We start from the raw sequence: 21,160 nt of genomic DNA on the forward strand, positions 1-21,160 counted from the left end.
AAAACAGAAAAGGAATGAACAACTTAAGGGGAAGCAGTACCAAAATTAAATGAAGAAAGGAAATGGGGGTGGTCATATTAGAAAATGTAAGAAAGTATTCAGACTCAGCAGACAGGAACACCAAAAGAAAACAAGCCAGCCAGCACTGTAGTGTACAGACACAAAAGCCCTTAGTATGACCAAGAGGACCTAGGTTCATTAATAGCTTGGACATATGAGGTGCTGGTAGAGAAAGACAAGTGCACCCATTCTGGAGGGTGGGGCATGTGCATGTACACACCAACTAGCTGGAGCTTCCTGTTGGGACCGTCATAGTAATTTCTGTAAAGAGGGCAGAAAAGCTTACCCACGTTAGCAGCTTGCAGAAGTGAGAAGCAGAGCAGTGCCATTCACCCAATACATGTTGCTCCAGGGTGTTACGGGTGCTTGAAAGGGGTGGGGAAAAGTTAGGTGTAAAAGTGAAAAACATCCACAGCACAGAATATGAAGTGTGGTCTCAGGATGTGTTAAGTTCCAAGTTATCTCCAATCTAATCAGATTGAGTACAGAGAAGATTTGGAGGGGTGGGCTGGTAGGCCCAATGATGGATGGGGTCACTTGGATGCAATGGTTGTTGGTTGCATTGGGAGAAAAAGAATGCAAAAAATAAAGAAAACAAGCTACTATTATCCCTCTGTATAAACAGCTGGAAAGAGCCCATTTGGTCCACTGTGTCCAGTTTTTGAGATCTCATATTAATAAAGCAACAAGCATGACAATCTTTTAGAGAAAAGCAACAAAATATGGTGCAAGGTCTGTATGTGAATATCTATATAAATAAAAATATAAATGTTCGTTTGTTCAAAATCTTAAATCTACGAAAGTTCTTCACCGATTGCTTTGAAATGTTCACACAATGTTGCATTCAAATACGCACGTGTTTTTATATACCTACTATTATATAGATGTCACACGTTGCATTCGAATACGTGCATGTTTATATATACCTACTATGGATTCTATATAACTGTATACAAATATGCAATTTTATATGTTTTTGTTATAACTTTCTTACTTCTTTTTCAGTGCAATCGATCTGCTTTAGTTCATCCAAATAATGCCTCACAGAAGATCAAACTTAGGTCGTCATACTCGCGGAGTGGAAGCAGTGCGACGAGTAATTGCAAATCAAACTGAGGAAGAACGGGCATCAGTGAACGAGCGAAACAGACAAAGAATGGCTGAAATACGTGCCGAGGAAGCAGCAGAGCGACGTGCAGCCAGACTTGAGGATGCACGGTTGCGAGCATGGCGATCACGTTCTGCAGCTTCAGATCTACTTCATTCTCCTCGATCGACACCAGCGGACGAAATAAAAGCTTGCCTGAAATACTCTACTTTGTGGCGACACGTAAAGACGTTAAAATTAACTACAAATATGCATGTCCAGCTGCAAAACGATCGATCAGCTGAGATATTCTCACATCAATTTCTGGAAATTGGGAACGGAAAGGTGCCGGTTGATCTGACCTCAGGACGAATTTCATTGCCTCATAACTTCTGCAATTTAGTGACGTCAAAAGAAGAATTGGTTGAAAAATTATTTCCCAATATTCAAACCAATTATAAGAACTACGACTGGCTGACTGAACGAGCTATTCTTGCGGCCAAGAACAAAGACGTCTACGAACTTAACAATATTATTCAGTCTAACATTCAAAGCGAGGCAGTCACATACAAGTCCGTCGACACTGTTGTGGAAGCAGATGAAGTGGTTAATTATCCAACAGAATTTTTGAATTCACTCGATCTGCCAGGGATGCCACTGCACGTACTGCAATTGAAAATCGGTGTGCCAATTATCATGTTGCGAAATATCAACCAGCTAAAGCTTTACAACGGCACGAGGCTTGCAGTAAAAAAAATTAATGAGCAACGTCATAGAAGCAACAATCTTGACAGAACCTTTCAAAGGTGAAGATTTCCTCATTCCTCGCATTCCTATGATTCCAACGGATATGCCATTTCAATTTAAGAGACTGCAATTCCTAATTCGATTGGCATTTGCAATCACCATCAACAAAGCTCAGGGCCAATCTTTGGAATTGTGCGGTTTAGATCTACACACAGATTGCTTCTCACATGGACAATTATATGTTGCGTGTTCTAGAGTCGGCAAACCAGACAATCTCTATATCTGCACAGACAATGGAACAACAAAAAATATTGTATACCCACAAGCATTGTGAAATTAAACATATTAGAAATGTGCGCTTTCTCTTTTCTTTCTTTTCCATTTAACCAGACTGAGCCACAGCAACGCGTGGCCGGGTACAGCTAGTATATAAATATATATTGTATTTATTTGTTTTTATTTTTTGAGCAGGACAGTGGTGTGGCACAAAATACTGTAACCCACAGTGCAATTCAATAAGTACCTAAAAATCATAGTTTAACAATTTATCAGTAACATATGTATATTAGACTAATAGCACTTCATAAGGAATAAGTTAATAAATGAATGATGTATATGACTATAGTTAAAGAAAGGTGGAAAATATATATCATAACTACATTTGTCATACCAGAAAGTGAACTGAGCAGATCAAACTTTGTAGTAATTTAAGGGCAGAGTGAAAGTTATTTTAATGTAATGTAAGGTAGGCCTTCACTACGATTAAGGCTGAAGAATATATACTGCTATACTGAACTAAAAATAAAATGTCTGACAACAGAAGGTAGATAATTCTAGGCTTGGGACCAATATCTGATTTTATCATTAGCAGCACTGACACTAGAAGAGCATAGCAAGGGTGAGTAAACTGAATAGCTTATCCTGACTCACCTGTTCTGGGGAACATTGAGAGAGGGGTCTAAGTTGGCCAACTGCTCCTATGCAAGCAGAAATTTGCACATTCACAAGGGCTGCAGGACTGGTGGAAGTGCTCTTAATGATCCATAGCAGATGACTTAAGATAGCATGTGAGTGGGAAATGCATGGATACAGAAGTCAGTCACCATGAGAGGGATACAACCTTTCAAAAGAAAGCCTCAATGACAGTGTGAATGACAGCTTAAATGATCAGATCTCACTTATATGGTGACAGACCAGTCCACAGCAAAATCTGTAGCTCAGCAGACAGTATGGAAAAAAATATGTATATCTTTTTATTAGGCCTGTAGCACTATAATCCCATCTAACTGTCTCTTGAATGAGTAGTTTATAGCCTTCTTGGTAACATTGTGACTTAGGGGTAATATTGGTCTCTACAGAGACAGAAATTAAAATGGCTCAACATTTATAGTCAAGGAGAGGAGGCGAAAATTAAAGTGGGTGGGGTCCTCTCCGATAACTTCTGCTTGAGCAGAGGAACCAGGCAGGGGTATCCCCTTTCCCCTTTGTTATTTGCATTATATTTAGAACCACTGGCAATGAAAATAAGGGACTCAGAAATTCAAGGATATAATTGGTATGGTAGTTAAGAAAAGCTGGTTCTATTTGTAGATGATATTATTTTATACTTGACAAAACCAGAAAGAGACATTAAAGTGTTGTGGAACATTTTGAGACAGTTTCACATATTTCCAGTATGCAAAATTAATGAAGCTAAAACAAAGGCAATAGCAGTAAAGTATGTACCCACGTATGAATTGGTTCAGTAATATCAATATTTATGGGGACATGATAAAATGAAGTATTTAGGAGTATGTTTTAAAATGATTCTGGTGTGGCAGCTAATGATATGTGGGAAGAGAATAAACAAACAATAATACAAAAACTGAGAAAATGGAAGCTTTGTCATGTGGATATGGATAGTAAGATACAAGAAGTTAAAATGTTTTTAGTCCCATTAGTCTTATACAGGAGGTCAGGTATATTTTTATCAGCCAAAGGAGAAGCTGTGGGTAGCAATTAATAAAGAACTGAAGGACTTTATCTGGCAAGGGAAGACGGCAAGAGTCAAGGGGGATAAGCTGATTCTTCTAGTAGAACAGGTCAGACTGGGATTACCTGATTTGAAGGGGTATTCAAGAGCTACACAGTTAAGGCTCCTATACATAGCAGAAACAGAAAACTAGAATTCAAAGTGGAAATTGATGATGATGAAACGAGGGAAGCTCAAGAAACAAGGAGAGACTGGGATTTTGGATGCAGGCTTTTAAGGAGAATAACAATAATCGTACAGAATATTATATCTATAAAGTAGCAGAAAGTATCCTAAGAACTAAGCCTACAGAGGAATGGAGAAGGGAGAAAGGAGATTCTGCTGATAGGGATGACTGCAATTAGGGATACAGATAATAGGCAAGAGGAGGCTGGAATTTATTGGAGAAAACTGGCAAAGGAAACAGTATTGAGAGGAAATAACTAGAGAGGGAAAGTAACAGAATGGGAAGACGGCAAGAATTTATTTGGACTGCAGGTGAGAGATTGCCTTCCCTATCAAGGATTGATATTAGAGTATAGGTAAACAGACAGAAATAGGGGGGTCCTAAATGAAAGACCAGCACTGGCAGAGTTTTTAGTGGAATCTAGAAGAGAAGCTGCCATTAAAAAAGGAATAATTAGTAGAGCATAAAAAATATTGCATGATAACTACAAGAATCAATCAGAGGAGGTTAGAAAGGATTGGGAAGAGAGACTGGATTCTCAATTCACAAAGAAACAATGGGAGGATATATGTATGTCTCCCAAGTATGCAACAAATTCTAGACGATTTAGGATTTTTGCCTGGAAATGTTTACATAGATATTTTTATACCCAGAGTAAACTCCAGAGATTTTTTTCCTCAGGTAGATAGCAAATGTTGGAGATATGACAGGGAAGAAAGAGGTAATTAGGATCATATTTTCTGGGAGTGCAGTGAGTTGGAGGACTTTAAGAATTCCCTGCAGAATGCACTGTCGGAGATGCTGGATGGGCAGATTGGTGTGACGAGGGAGATAATTTTTTTGAGCTATGATACAGAATCGTAATTGCCTAGACACGGTAAGGCCTTGGTGTGTCTAATTATGGTGGCTGCCAAAAAAAGCAATTACTAGAAAATTTAAATCAAAATCTAAACCAACTATACTAGAAGCAGTGAATATAGTAACACAGATAAAACAACTGGAATTGATCTTTAGAAAAGGGTAGGAGTAAACTTTAAAAAAGGGAATTGTGACAACAATACATATAGGAGAGGAATGAGGTTTAAAAGAAGGCAGGACTTAAATGAGCTATGTAATGTTTGACAGAAAATGATTCAGTAGATTGTAAGTGATGTATAATGTTTGCAACTGGGAGTGTGTCAGTATGGTTTGTGATGTAAAATGCTTGCAACTAGGATTGTGTTGGTGTGGTTTGTTTTCATTTATATAAATGAATGACTGTCTATGTGCACATGATGGTTTAATAAAGATGTTTCTTGTTAAAAAAAAAGGACAGGAATTGAATAATTGATGTAATGTTGCTTAGGTTATATGATATATAGCAATATATGTGATGCATAATGTTTGTAAACGTGAACTTGTTAATACAGTTGATTACTTTTACGTGAATGTAAATTTGCCTATTTCACAAGTGATGGAGCAAACAATGAGACATCAGGGTCATCCCCGAAAATGTTGATATGCCCGTGGTCTGTCTTATCACTGCCACCCCTAACTGTGGCATAATACTGTTGCTCATGCTTTGTCTCACGATAAATGGAGTTCAGAGATCAGAAAATTTCAGAGTTGCCCACAACTCTTGGATTTATGTAATTAACTTATATTGCAAGTTTTGTAATTGCATTGCACAAGATAAACAGATATTTTGAGGAAGCAACCATTTTGCTGGGCAGTGAGCTGGCACACCTCTTCACTACAGAAACATTGTACACCGCTTCATAGCAGTGTTACATTATAGTAGGGAGTGTGATGCTGCACTATGAGCAGTTAGGAGAAGTCAGTCAGTCTCAGACAGACAGACCTGCTGAAATGTCCTGAACCTTTTGGAATTTGGTCCCGGGTGTTCCTGGGGCAATGTCCAAGCAATCTGAGATTCTTGTTCTCTCGTTGTTACTATAAAACTGGAGACCAAAATATTTTAACTGCACTCTACTCCTACAACAGAATGTGACAGTCCTCAAAAATGTTCTCCATATTAAATAGCAAACAGAATGGAGCATACCTGTAGAAAACTGACAAAAAGAAAGTGGTTGACTCTTTTACCGCACCCACAATAATAATAACTTTATGTTTCTATAACCATTTGTACACATTTGTAATAAAATACATAGTAGTGGGGGAATGTGATGGAATTGATGACAGAAGAAACATGAAGGGAAAGGGGAAAATTAGGTGGGAAAGTTAAGGAAAGGAGAAGCACTGGTGGTAAAAGTGGTTCAAAAATGATGGCAGGATCAGGGTGAGACTTGGTTTGAAGCATGAATATGAAATTAAGAAAAAAAAGAATGAGGAAAAATGGGAGATTTTGAACTTCGGTTCTTAACAAAGTAAGACATTACAGAATGACAGTAACACAAGTACACAAAAAAGCTGAAGGAAATTATCCCTGTGGGATTTATAAGTACTGTAGGTTTATTTAAACAAGTCATGTGTTAAGATTTAATTATCATTAATTGTGTTAAGAAGTTTAGAGTCTTCTTTTCATCATGCCATGGCTGCACTTCCAAATTTGTTGTACACAATGCCCTCTGTGACAGCTGCAAGGCATTCTAAGATGACAGGACACCTCGTAAACTGCAGCAGAGGACATACAAATACCTTTATGCAATTAAGAACAAACAAATGACAGATGGTTAGGAGTCTGCCCCCAATAACACTGTCTCAAAGGTATCAGGCAGGGTTTCCTGGTTTGGTGAGACTGTCACAAGCTAAGGAGATTTAATCCCCAGTAGATACATGTACCTCCTCATCCAAGACAGAACGTAACCTCAAATATGTGCTCTAAGGAAGAACAAGAGGACACTGTATCCTCATTGTGTGTGCTAGAATTAATGGAGAAGGACAGCTGGGATCTATAATAAAGTTGCTTCTCTTCTCTGCAGAGATTTTTCTTTTCAAGGGAGGGGACCCTTGATACAGAAGGCTGGTCAGTGTTTGGCTGTCAATAATGGTAGAAAGTCCTGTACTAGCCTTACTCAATCATGGGGAGGGTGGGGTGGGGGAACAAGAAGAGGAACAGACCCACCAGGTGGCAGCTTGTGTGATACAGTAAATGTACTTGTCTATGAGATATGATGGGTGACTGCTGGTTTATTTCCAGATGAACTACTGCAGCAGGGCTAGGCTAGGAGGTAGGATTCAAGGGTGTCAGATCTAACTTTTTTGAAATTTTTGCCGGTGGCTCAAAGGACAGAGCTGATGCAGATGAATGGTTTAGAGACCTCTTCATAGGGTCCTTATCCTTTGGAGCTGATTCAGGCTTCTGTTTTTCAGACTTCTTGTAAGGGGGGGGGGGGGTTAAGCACCACCGACTACAGAAGATGAAGAAGAAGGAAGAAGACCAGTTAGCACCAGTTTATTTCTCCAGTCACTAAGAGCCCAGGAATTAAAAAGTACAGTTGTGTACACTTACCATAAATGTAGATGTTCGAGTGTATTCACTGTGGCAGTCATTACATTTGGGTTATCTGCTTGCAGGTAGCCCTCAGTCGGCCTGATTAACAAAGTCTTGGGTCCTGCATCGGTTGCTGTCCCTTCTTCCATGACGTCAGGCCATCAGGGGTATAAAACATGCAGCCAATGCCATTACATCAGTTTTTCTTGCCCCAGATGTCAGGTGCCTCCCTAGTGGGGAGCAATTAAATATAAAAGTACAATGATCTACCTCCAACAAAAAAGCAAATACACTAAAAAGGCTTTTAAGCATAGTAAAGGAAAGTAGAAGTATAGCCAAAAGAAGTTAGGGGGGCTGGAGGGAGGGTAACCAGGACTGCAACAGTGAATACACTCGAACATCTACATTTATGGTAAGTGTACACAACTGTACTATGTTCTACGTGTTTCACTGTTGCAGTCATTACATTTTGGTAGATTCCCAAAGCTGTGATTGGGAGGAGGAATTTAGATAGCATTAGGACCAGCTATAAGGCCCTGCAAGACTGCAGTGGCAAAGCCAGCTCTGGATTTAGAGAAAATTGGCAAATGGTAATGCTTGGTGAAAGTATGTACAGAACTTCAGGTAGCAACTTCTAGGATGTCCCTGGTAGGGACGCCTCTGAGAAAAGCTGTAGAGGCAGATGCAGCCCCGGTGGAGTGAGGTCTGATCCCCTGGGGGATAGGTTTTCCATGATGCTTATAGAAGAAATGAATGCAATGGCCTATACCTTTAGAAATGGTTTGCTTTGAAATAGCGTTCCCCTCTGCCCCTGCAGCAAATGCTACCAGCAGTTGTTCAGATTTCCTTTGAGATTTAGTCCTGTCCAAGTAGAATCTGAGTTGTCTGTGCACATCTAAGGAATGCAGTATCCATTCGCCTTTCTTCTGTGGATTGGGAAAGAAGGTTGGCAAATGAATGGACTGATTAAGAGCCACACTGGATACCACCTTGGGCATGAAGAATGGATTGGTTCTGAGGGACAAACTGTCCGCATGAAAGATGATGAAAGGCTCCACTGCCATAAGTGCCTGTAATTCAGATACCCTTCTAGCTGAAGTGATTTCTAAAAGGAAAGCTGTTTTCCAAGAAAGAAAAATTAAGTCTGCAGTAGCGGCTGGCTCGAAAGGAGGTAGAATGAGTTTCTCCAAAACAAAGTTAAGGTCCCAGGCTGGAGGTGGAGCTCTTCTGGGTGGTCTCAAATTTTTGCCCCCTCTGAGGAACTGCTTGAGCAGTGGATGAAAGAAGAGGGGGGGTTCTGTGTTATAATGAGCTGAAATGGCTGAGGCATGGATTTTAATGGAGGAAAAAAACAGGCCCTTGTGAAGCATCTCAGTTAAGTATTGTAAAATCTGAGGCCTGGACTGCATATGAGGAAACTACAGTGGTATCTAAAAAACCTATGGTGTCAACATTCTCATGATCTAGAAGCAATGATTCCTATCATACCTTGCCTACACCTACAGTTCCTTTGTTGGGCAGAGGCCTGCCACCAAAACAAGGGACTACCTTTCACACCACCCCCTGCCGCCCAAACCCTAACAACAGACGCATCAGGCTATGCATGGCGGGGCTCACCTGGCAGGGAAGTGCATTCAGGGCAAATGGAACCCAAGTCAAATGCACCTGCATATCAATCAAAAAAAAATGTTAGCTGTACAGAATGCTCTGACAGCCTTCAAGGACCACATTCTTCCAAGGCAACTAATGGTAAAGACGGACAACACCACTGTTATGTGGTACATAAACAAGCAGGGGCGCATGCATTCTTACCCCCTTTGCAGACTAGCCATGGCATTGTGGAACACAGCCCTGAGCTACCAAGTGCACCTACAAGCTCAATTCCTGCAAGGAAAGTTAAATACACTGGCAGACAAACGAAGCAGAAACCTCATGGACCCACACGAGTGGAAACTGGAACCAAGGATTTTCAACACGTTGACAAGCAAATGGGGGAACCCAGATACAGACCTGTTTGCCTCTCCCCAGAACTACCAATTGGACAAATTTTGCACAAGGACTCCCCACAGGGCCGGCCTTAGCTGAAATGGCGCCCTAGGCGAAGTAGTGCTCTGGTGCCCCCTTACGCCCTACCCACAACATACTTACAAAACAACCCTATTTGAGCCACACCCACAGGTAAGTCACTCCCCAAGAAAGCCACTCCAGTAATTTCCTTAAATCATTTAAATGGATAAGAAAAAGATACATTGTAATGTAGTTAAACTGCAACTACCTTTGTGTACTTATTTCCTACTTTAAATACCAGAACTGGATCATAGTCAAATAGGGCCCTAGCAGGGTAATAGACTGCCCCCCCGAGCAACCCCTCTTGCAGTAACCCCCACCCTCCAACAGCAGCCCCCTCCCCAGCCATTCCAGTGTTCCATTACTTGGCTATTTCTCACCAGTTACCATACACATTGTTCAAATCTATCAGTATGCATATTGTTTTTTATTTACTTCCACAATGTTTACAGATATTGAAATAAAATAAAATAACACAAACATAAATAGCCATTTGCTAAACAAACAATACAGTCCCGCAATGAATACAGATTTAGCATGAGCTGTAAACTTCTCTGCCCTTGAAACTCATACTCATTGAAACGGCAAAACCCACATTCATTAAAATAGCATGAAAACCCAGATTCATAGAAAATGCATCTGGCCAGTGGAGGATTAAGTTTACCTTTGGGCTGTTTTCAAAACAGACAGCTTGCACACATTTTTTAGGGCCATGCATACATGTATTTGTTTTTTGATTCATCTTCCTGACTGTATTAAATTATATTCCTTGTATAATACAGCACCACTTGTTAGATGGGTTTTAAATTTGTAGTTTTAAACATTCTTTTAATAAGCAGTGAAACAAAATGTATGAACCAATTAACTACCCATTTCAGAAAATTTCAACCATAAAAGGCCACTCAAAACTTCTGTAATTATAATCCACCAAAATCACTCGATACACACAATCTCTGCAGAAGTAAAACCATCTGAATAATTCTACATTAAAGAAATCTGGAACTAATAAAGAGGTTGCTACTGACAAACAACTTTACATTTTAATGTTTTATCTATAAATTCAGTGCCTGCTGCCCTTTTGCATCAGTTTGTCTGCTGTTGCTGCCATCACTATATCCTTTTTCCTACCCACACCACCCTCATGCTACTTGCCCTCTCTATTTTTCTTATAAAAGGGCACCTGTCCCACAAGAAAATAAATTCCCCCCCTACTGCATATCACTCTTTCCTTCTCATTGTCCTTCTATATGTCCCTCTGCTTACTCTTTCCCGCTTTCTACAGTCCTATTCACTCAATTCCTTTCCATTTTTAATGCAAACATAGCACACAGTTTGCTGTTTAGACATTGTTTGGGGTCTCTGCTGTGTCTGGAATGGTATGACAATGTATGTATGGAACTGCATCATTGTGAATGTGCTATATGTAGACTAATGAGCCTAAGTCATGTGACCTGTTACAGTACTATCCAAGTCTTTACAGAATTCATACTACCTATGCAAGTGAATTGCTTACTTATGTAGCTCTAGCACTGATTTGTCTGCTATTACAGGCTTAATCCCTTGTGGGCCACTCTCTTCAGTTTTAAACATATTATTTTTTGTTAAGCAGATGTGCTATCATTTTTTTCTGAATTCTGGTCATAAAATAAATTTCATGTAATCCTTCTTGCTAGAGTGAAATTCATTGTTTTCATAGCCCAGATCTAAATAAAAATAAGTGCCTCAGTGCCATAAAAAGAAAGTGTAAAGTGCACATACAATGTATGTCATCAATGAAGTCATCGAAGGACTCTCAAATCCAGGGCCAGGCATCAGGAAAAAACAATATAGATGGCTAGGAAAACAACTCTCATTAAATCAGCACACAAAACTCACCTAGACAACTTCGACCTGAAGAGTAGAAACAGATTACCGTCATCATCACCTCCACAGCAATTCCTTTTGAACTCATGCCTAATATCTACCCTGTCTCTTAGCTAAGCAAACCTTCTAACTGCCACATGGCATGCCCATCAGATGAGACGCTAACATTACCATATTAACCTGAGGATCACCTTCATCTTTGTATCACACGCAAAGACTGGAAAAGCTCGAGAGAGATTTTAAAATATCTCCCATTTTTTTTCTAGACATCGCTAAACAATAAATGTTCACGATCCTGATGCCAGTCTCTTCCATCTCCAAAGGTCTCAGCAAAAAGTAGACACAAGCACATGGTTCCCACAAATTAACACACACATACTCTCTCACACAACAACAAACACACTCATAGTAACAGAACGACTAATTTAAATTACATACAAACATATATACACATAGACACACTTTCCCTCACATACAGAAACAAATGGCTTAACTTACACATAGACTCACACTCATACCTCTCAACCTGGAAACATCAAAAATCAGGACAAAGGCACATGAGAACAGGTACAAATCTGCACGCTAATTAACAAACCATTTGCATACATAATTATGTAACCCCCACCCACTACAATGGAATTGTGGGATGCCAACTTTCAAAAGCAAACTGAAGAACAGACAAGCAAAATATGGCCCCATATGGCCCCAGAGGCCCCCTGGAGCCATTCCAATGTCCCATTACTTGGCTATTTCGCCCCATTTACCATAAACACTAATGTACATACTGCTTTACGTCTACAATGATTATTTGGATTTCATTTAAAACCTTTATTTTACATTTTATAGCACAAACACTAAAAGACATCTGCTAAACAAAGCAATACAGTCTTACAATGAAAACAGACTTAGCATTAAAACTTCTCTGCCCTCGAAACTCACATTAATTGAAACAGCAGTGAAACCTACATTCAAAGAAAATGTATCTGGCCAGTGGCAACTATTTATTTTATTTATTTATTTATCATTTGTTGACCAGGAAAATCTGACTAGGTTCCACAGAGCCTGTTTTCAGCGGAGGCCCGGGGAGACATGCTCCAGATGCAAGATTACCTTTGGGCTGTTTTCAAATCAGAGGCCCCTTGCACATGAAACATACACTTGTTCTTTGATATACCTTCCTGATTGTATTAAATTACATTCCTTGTATAGTACAGCACACTTGTTAGACAGTGTTTTAAATGTATTGTTTTGAACACTTTCCAGTAAGAAATGAAACAAAATGCATGAACCAATAATGACAAAACTGCCCAATTCAGCACATTTCCATCATAAAACTCTACTCAAACTTCTACAATCCACTAGTATCAGTAAATACGCACAATCTCTGCAGAAGTCAGTCACCTAAATAATTCCACATTTAGAGAGATCTGTAAGAACTGTAACTAATGAAGAGGTTGTTGCTAGAAAACAACTTATTATTTCATTGTTTCATCTACACATAGATTGCCTGTTGCCCTTGAGGAATAAATTGCTTATGTTACATTAAAAAAATAAGCTAGTAATACTACAATAGGGAATGAAATGGATGACAAACTGATGACAGGTTTATAGTTACTAGGTATCTCCACCACAAAGAGGACATTCTCAGGACTGCAGCATCCACCCCCTTTAAAAGTACAACACAGCAGCGTTATCAGCAATCCATCTACTTACTGTAGGAGTAGAACCAAAAGCAAATATTCTACCTGTTGTGCTACTAACAGCACAAGCAGTCTTGGCATAAGCAGCACTAAACTTCTCTTCCATTGAAGAAGTATACAGCACAAGAAATCTGGAAAAAGCCAAAATGTACTTGGGGGGGGGGGGGCAAAAGCCTAAAACCAAGGACACATTTTAAACATTGCCTGTATAATCTTAGAAACGTTGCTAGAATAAAATGTTTTGTTACCATGCATTTCCTGAAAGATAGGAAGACTGAAACTTAAATGTCTATCATTATTTAGTGAATTCAGTTCTCAATGATTTGTCAGAAAACCACAAATTTTAAGAGGAACATACCAAAAGTATGAGCCAAACATTCCACCTTGAATCACAAGTGGTGGTGGTATGGGTAGAGAATTAAGGCTCTTGCCTAAGGTACAGGGTTTGAGTCTGTGTGACTCTAATCAGCAGTTAGAGCTAAGTGGGGCATTCATTCACACACACACACACACACACACACACACACACACACACACACACACACACACACACACACACACACACACACACACACACACACACACACACTTTCTCTAAATGCAGCACAAGTCACTTGAATAAGCTGCCATCTAAATGTGAAAAGCTAAAAGGAAAGAAATACAGATCACTTAAATAAGCTGTCTGTTTCTCTAAATGCAGTACAAATCACTTGAATGAGCTGCCGTTTCTCTAAACGCAGTACAAATCACTTGAATAAACTGCCATTTCTCTAAATGTGAAAAGCTAAAAGGAAAGAAATACAGATCACTTAAATAAGCTGTCTGTTTCTCTAAATGCAGTACAAATCACTTGAATGAGCTGCCGTTTCTCTAAATGCAGTACAAATCACTTGAATAAACTGCCGTTTCTCTAAATGTGAAAAGCTAACAGGAAAGAAGTACAGATCACTTGAATAAGCTGCCCGTTTCTCTAAATGCAGTACAAATCACTTAAATAAGCTGCTGTTTCTCTAAATGCGGTACAAATCACTTGAATAAGCTGCCGTTTCCCTAAATGCAATACAAATCACTTGAATAAGCTGCCATTTCTCTAAATGTGAAATGCGGTAAAGTTAAGCAACTATAAAAAGGTTTCTCCTGCCTGCCGTTTCACAACTCAAGCTAACAGGAAAGAAGCTGCCATTTCTCTCTAACTGCATTTAGCCAAACTTAAGTAAATACTTTCTCTCTAAATTTCAAACAGTTACAGTTTAAGAAGCTGCCATTTCTCCCTAACTGCATAAGGAAAGAAGCTGTTTCTCTCGCATGCACATGCACATATAAGTTTAGCCAAACAAGACTTAAGTAAATAAAGAAGCTGATGTTTTTCTCTAAATTTAAAACAGTAAAAAGTAGACTATGCCTGCATAAATAAAGATGCTGCTGTTTCTCTCGCATGTACATAAGTTTATATTTTTTACCTGGAGGAGGAGCCGGTCAGCTGGGGAAGAAAACAGTGCTGCTATGCGAAGAGCAAACACAGACCGGTCTACAGTAGCTGACGTCATCGTGCATGCACAGTTTTTTTTTTTTTTTTGATTTGCTGAAGCAAGCCTCCTGGCCAACCTATAAAAGTGGGAGGGCACTTTCCCCTTCCCTTCGCCCTATGGTTTTGTTATTTTGCGATCTTCTCGGTGCCCTTCACTCAAAGACAAGGCGCCGAGAAGATCGCAAAATAACAAAACTACAGTAATTTAAATAAATAAATAAATAAATAAATACATAAAATTCTGTCCTTTATGAGGCCGGCTGTACAGCGCCCTAGGCGGTCGCCTATTTCACCTATGCCTAAGGCCGGCCGTGACTCCCCACAAACAAGCCTGGAAAGTGGATGCTCTGTCCTTCAGCTGGAAAAACCTGTCAGTCTATGCATTCCCCCCTCTGCCTCTGCTCTCCAAAGTACTACTAAAAATCAAACAGGACAAACCAAGGATGATTTTGATTGCTCCAGACTGGCCACACCAACACTGGTACACCCTCCTGCAGAGTGTGTCACGGTTATCCTCATGGCACCTGCCTCAACCTCCTTCCCTGTTGTCTTAGCAGGAGAACCAGATTCTGCACCCTCAGCTTCTAACACTGAACCTTGCAGCCTGGCTAATTACATAATCGCTTCTTTACCATCCCTCAGTAAACCTGTGAGGGATATCATTTTAGAGGCAAGGAGGCCTAGCACTAGAAACTCCTATGCCGCAAAATGGAAAAGATTTTATGCCTGGAGCCAATCTCAAGGGATGAGCACAGCATCAGAGAATGTGCAGGTATGCTTCTTTTAAATCTAGTGTTGCCAACCAGGCATCTTTGCCTAGCATAGGAAGTAATTGGTGAAGAGCCAGCATCTTGAATTTTGAAATCTCCAAAAAGGTGTTTAGAGTAGACAGGTCCAGGATAGGACGCCATTAATTGTCTTTTCTGGGTACCAGGAAAAGTCTCGAGTAGAAACCTTGTCCCTTTTCCTCTTCTGGTACCAGTTGAATAGCCCCCATGTTTAAGAGATATAGTATTTGCTTTTGGGCCTCTGCCCACTGATTTGGGGGTAGGTCCGGCCACCCGCTTGATGTTGGCAATGTGTGGAAGTGAAATCTGTATCCCCGGGACACTATGTTTAAAACCCATTTGTCCTAGGTAATGAGTTCCCAGTTCTTTGTATGAAGAGCAATCTTTCCCCCCAAAAGGGCAGTCAGTTTATAAGTGCTTGGAAATTTTAAAAGGAAGTCATTGAGACAGTTTACCATAGTACTCCCAGATTATGGAAGTGGAGCCCCCCACTGCTTAGTCCTGTGTGTCCCTTGGGACTGAAACCTGGGGTTTTTGCTGTGTCTGGGTTTGGCTTGAGAAGACCTGGAAGGGGCTGGAAAGGACCAATTCTTAGAGGGCCAGTGCCTACTAAATCTAGCAGGCTGAACTTGTAAGAAATCTTTAACAGTTTGCATAGATTTAGCTTTATCTTCCATCTTTTTAAGAACTTCCTCAGCCTTGTTGCCAAACAGATGTTCCTGATTTAAGGGAGCATCCAACAGTTTAGCTTTAACATGATCAGGCAAAGATTGCTCCTTAAGCCAAGCATGCCTTCTGAGCACAGCCCCAGTAACAGCGGCCCTGCAAGAGGCCTCTAATGAATCAAAACCACATTGCAAAGTATGTTTTCCAACTTGTTCAGCAGAATGCATTAAATCCTGTAATTCTTTAGTTTCCACACAGTCAGGAATCAACATCATTTTCTGTTTAAGCAATTCAGTAACATGTTGCTAGTACTTTAACATATGAAACTGGCAGTTTAAAGCCCTAATAGCCAAGGTTGCAGTAGTGTAAACCTTCTTACCCCATCTATCCAGCGCCCTGGAGTCTCTATCAGAAGGGGTAGGATTTTTAGCAGTAGAAGCCTTAATGCCTTTGGGCCCCTGTGAAATAGTCTCTGGATCCGCAATAGGATTTTTAAAAAAGGAACTTGTGTGACTCAGGGACCCTGTAGTATCTGTCTGGTTTTCTGGGAGCAGGAGGCAAGGAATCAGGGGCCAAACTAGATTTGGAAAAAGCATCATCAACAATGTCTAGTACAGCAGGAATAGCTAAAGGCCTATGCTGCGGTAGGAGTAAGAAATCCCTAAGCCTTTTTTTTTAATCAGAAAAATCCTGGCTTTCCCAGTGGAAATGCTCCCTTAGAGTATGTAAGGTTTCCCCAAAAGAAAAATCCTCTGGAGGGGAAGCAGAGGGAATGGAGTCCTCTGCATCAGAATCCTCATAAGTAGATAAGGGCAAATCCAGATCATCAGAAGAATCAGAAAGAACAGAATACTGGTAAGAAGATTCATAAACCACTTCGGTCCTAGGCCTTTTAGAAAGGTGGGGTTGGCTACCCCTGATTATAGTTATTAAATCTTCAGCCATTCTTATCATTTGTTTTTTAGGCATAGAGGCCTGAGTATATGGCCTGGACATCGTTTTTTTAGGCATGGTTTGAGATTTAGGCCTAAGAGAAGAAGGAGGCATCGGTTTAATATGCATGTCTGTAGGCCTGAATACACCCTCAGAAGCCAGTGCCTGCACAGCGGCTCCGGACCCATCCAAGGTAGAGACAACTGTGGGTTCCATAGCTGAAGCATCTTGCGACATAACGGACTTCGAATGGGTCTCAGTAGAGGCCTGCGAATCAGAAGTAGCGGGTATCAGGGTCTGCGAACCGGCGAATGGCTTAGGAGAAGCATCGTCAGCAGTTTTGGACCTCGGCAGTCTGTCTCTGTCTTTATCTTTGCGTTTTTTCGGAATCCCAGTAGTCGGATGGCTAACCGACGACATTTCTGGATAATTAAACCGAGAACCGAAATATTTAGAGGCGAAAATATACCGACAATGGATAGTGCGTGGATTAAATAAAGCACAAAACCGACAGCAAGGTACTTCGTGGTCAGGGCCTAAGCAAAGAATACAGTATGAATGAAAATCTTTATGAGGTATTTGCTTTCCACAAGTAATGCAATTATTAACTTTTACTGATATCGGTAAGGAGCAAGAAAAAGTTTCCTCAACGGGGTACTTAGCTTTAGTTGAAGACTTCAGTTCTGAAACTCAAAAACAAAAAATTTCAAGAGTCGGCCGACCGGCACTTGCGAACTGCTTCTGCTTCGGGCACCGCACGGCAAGAAAGACTGATGTAATAGCATCGGCTGCATGTTTTATACCCCTGACGACCTGACGTCATGGAAGAAGGGACAGCAACCGACGCAGGACCCAAGACTTTGTTAATCAGGCCGACTGAGGGCTGACTTTGTTATTCAGGCCGACTGAGGGCTACCTGCAAGCAGATAACCCAGATGTAATGTCTGCAACAGTGAAACACGAAGAACATCAAGTTTGAATGTTGTAATATCGAACCCTAAAGTCCAAAAGTGGAAAACAGCGAAGCCACGGCACATCAAATTTTTTCCCAGGGAAAAATCGGTGGGCTGTTTTCGGGGCTTTGCTATTTCCTCCACTGTGCTGTGATCTTGGAGTTGGTATATTTAAGTAGGGGCAGTGTGGGGAGTGAAGCCCCCCACTTCAGTTTAGGTTTAAGATTATGTTTTTTTTTGTCACGGAACAGCGATTTTTTTCCCCTGGGAAAAAAAATCGCTGTTCTGTGCTTTTGGTTTTGTTGGGTTTTGAACATAATGGTTCGATATTACAACGATCAAACTTTCGTAAGTTCGACGTTGTGATATAGACCCCATCTTACCTTGATATTTCAGGAGCTCTGCCACAAGGCCCTCACCTACAAGTTAACTGAGAATTTTGTCACTGTTTAATGTAAGTATATTTATCATGCTGTGTATTACCTTTAATCAGTTCAACACATGCCTGCTGTGTGGCTGAAAGTCTCTGTGTAATAGTCCATGCACTTTAAAGACCTCTTATTAAGTTGGCCACTGTCCCCTCCTGCTTGACCTGTAGACTATACTGCATACGCCAGTTATTTAGTGTCAAAAAATGACAACTTGTTTTGCTTGCATCTCTTTGTTAATTGCTTTGTTCTGGCTATAAACTGATTGCTCTCACTTATAAGTTGACCTGAGGGTGGGACCGTCCCTGTAGTAGAATTTATTGCTAAATATCCCCTTGCTGCTTTCTTCTCTTATACACAGTCACTATCTTCCTTCATAGAGCAGGTATGTGTCATATGTTACTACATTTCTATTTGTTCTAATACTGTGCAACACAGTGAAAAGACTTTGTTAGTGTGTTATACTTGTAACACTTTCATTCAGATTGGATAAGCTTTAAGTATGCTGAGTGTGTTTCCTTTTAACACATATGTATGTAATGTGCGTTACTAATGATGTTCTATTTTATGTGTGTGTGTGTATATATGTATATGTGTATATATATATATATATATATATATATATATATATATATATACATACACACATATATACACACACACACACACACACACACACACACACACACACACACACACACACACACACACACACAAACACACAGATAGATACAGAGAGAGAGATATTACACAGTTTTTACATACTGATTAATCCCATGAAAGTTTTCTAAGTGATGGTGTTATATCGTGCCCATCAGTGTAGTGCCACGTTCTGAGAGTTTGCTTGATACAGCTGTACATTTACACTACATTACTGTGGTTCTCTATCAGTATACTTCCAGCTAAAATTACTTTGAGTTTACATTCATGCACTATTTTACTATCACTCTGCTCTTATATTTCCCATTTTTCTCTTGCTCTGACTTACTGTGGTTCTTCCTCCATCTCTTTTTTGCATAATAAGTACTAACTTTAATACCTCAACATACTTTTACAGCTTAGTTGTGTTTAATGTAAGCATATTTATCATAAAGAACCTTATTGCATATTACCTTTAATCAGTTAAATTATATGCCTGCTCTGTGATTGAATGTCTCTGTGTAATAATCCATGCACTCTAAGGACCTCTTTCTAAGTTGGCCACTGTCCCTTTTTTGCTTGAGCTGTAGCCTATACTGCATATGCCAGTTACTAAGTCGCAGGAAATGACAGACAACCTATTTTAGACCTTACTACTTCTATACATACATTTCTGTTTCTTGTTTACTACTTCCCTAGCTCTATTTAATTTTTAGCCCCATTCCCAACTATTTTTCTGCCTCTCCTACTGCTTTGCACTATATCCATTTAGAATCACAACTCTCCCTAATAGTACCTATCTATTCCGCATAGTAACTTTTGCTTATCCCAAAAAAACTCTCATTGCTTCTTATTTTGACTATGTCATTAGACTCTAGCTTTTAATACCGCCATATTCCTTACATTCCAAAGAAAATATCGGGACAACCTACCTCTCTTCTTTACAGAAAATATTTCCCTCATTACCCATTATTTTACAGCTTTCAGAATCCATCATCACTGAATCTCCTACTGTTCTGCAGCTTTGTTTCTTTCATCATTGCTACTTCCCTACTACCTGAAATCTATAAAATACAGAATTCTGTAATTAATTATGCTACTCTACAGCATGTCCTCTATTCCTCCCCTCCTACTGTGCCATCTTTCATCCTACCATGACTTAAATAACATCTCACAACATCTCTCCAACTCTGTCCCAACCACCTAGCCATACTCCCTCTTTACACATTGCAAACCTATTTAATATTGCCCTCACCTTTATTCTAAACATAGGCTGATTAACTGCACTTCAGCTCAAACCAAAACAAAATTAAGTGCAAGAATCCTCTCCAAAAAACAAGTATGCATAACTCCCCAATATAATAAAATCATTCTAGGAGGAAATGTACACCCTAATCCTGGCCCCCCTTCTGTAACCCAACAACAGCCAATCCTCAACCCTGGTGATCTAATTTTTGCTGCAATAAAAAGTTAGACATATAGGACATAAAACTGCTGAACTACATGCCTGGATTACCCAATATAAGCCTGATGCTCTCGCTGTAACTGAAACGTGGCTTAAACCCAACATAAATGACTCTGAAGTTGCACCTCCTGGCTATAATATAATCCGTAATGACTGTATAAAGAGGAAAGGTGGTGGTTATGCTTTAATATTTCCCAATACATAAAGTCTAACTCCCCTACATTTAGCATGAACTTACAAGTTTTCACACAACTAATTAATAGCCCCACAACACATGATAGCAAAACATCAAATTGTCTATTAGACTGGATCCTAGTATCAGACCCTAGCAAATACTTTGCCACAGGTTCAATGCCAGACTTCCTAAGTGATCATGTCCCAGTCTGTACAACTAGACATCTTACACATTCAATTAAACAGCATATTTATAAAACAAGACATAATCTTTCCACGTTTAACCCAAAAATGTACATTACTATGCTATCATCTGTTAACTGGAATTTCCTAAAAATCCTCCCCTTAGTCAATGCTGTAATTCAATGCAAAACAACTTTTGTAAGTATCCAAAATAGGCTTGCACCTCCTAAAAGGAAGAGACTGAAAAT

General features: G+C 39.9%; 1 protein-coding gene across 3 annotated transcripts in view; it reads right to left on the bottom strand.

Moving 5' to 3' along the window:
* RBBP8 (RB binding protein 8, endonuclease) overlaps nt 1–21,160 on the bottom strand; it is a 2,682,217-nt gene that overhangs the window by 494,744 nt on the left and 2,166,313 nt on the right. The window lies entirely within an intron of this gene.

Source organism: Protopterus annectens, chromosome 3.part0 (assembly GCF_019279795.1).
Source record: "Protopterus annectens isolate FY-2018-M chromosome 3.part0, PAN1.0, whole genome shotgun sequence".
Taxonomy (NCBI): domain Eukaryota; kingdom Metazoa; phylum Chordata; order Ceratodontiformes; family Protopteridae; genus Protopterus; species Protopterus annectens.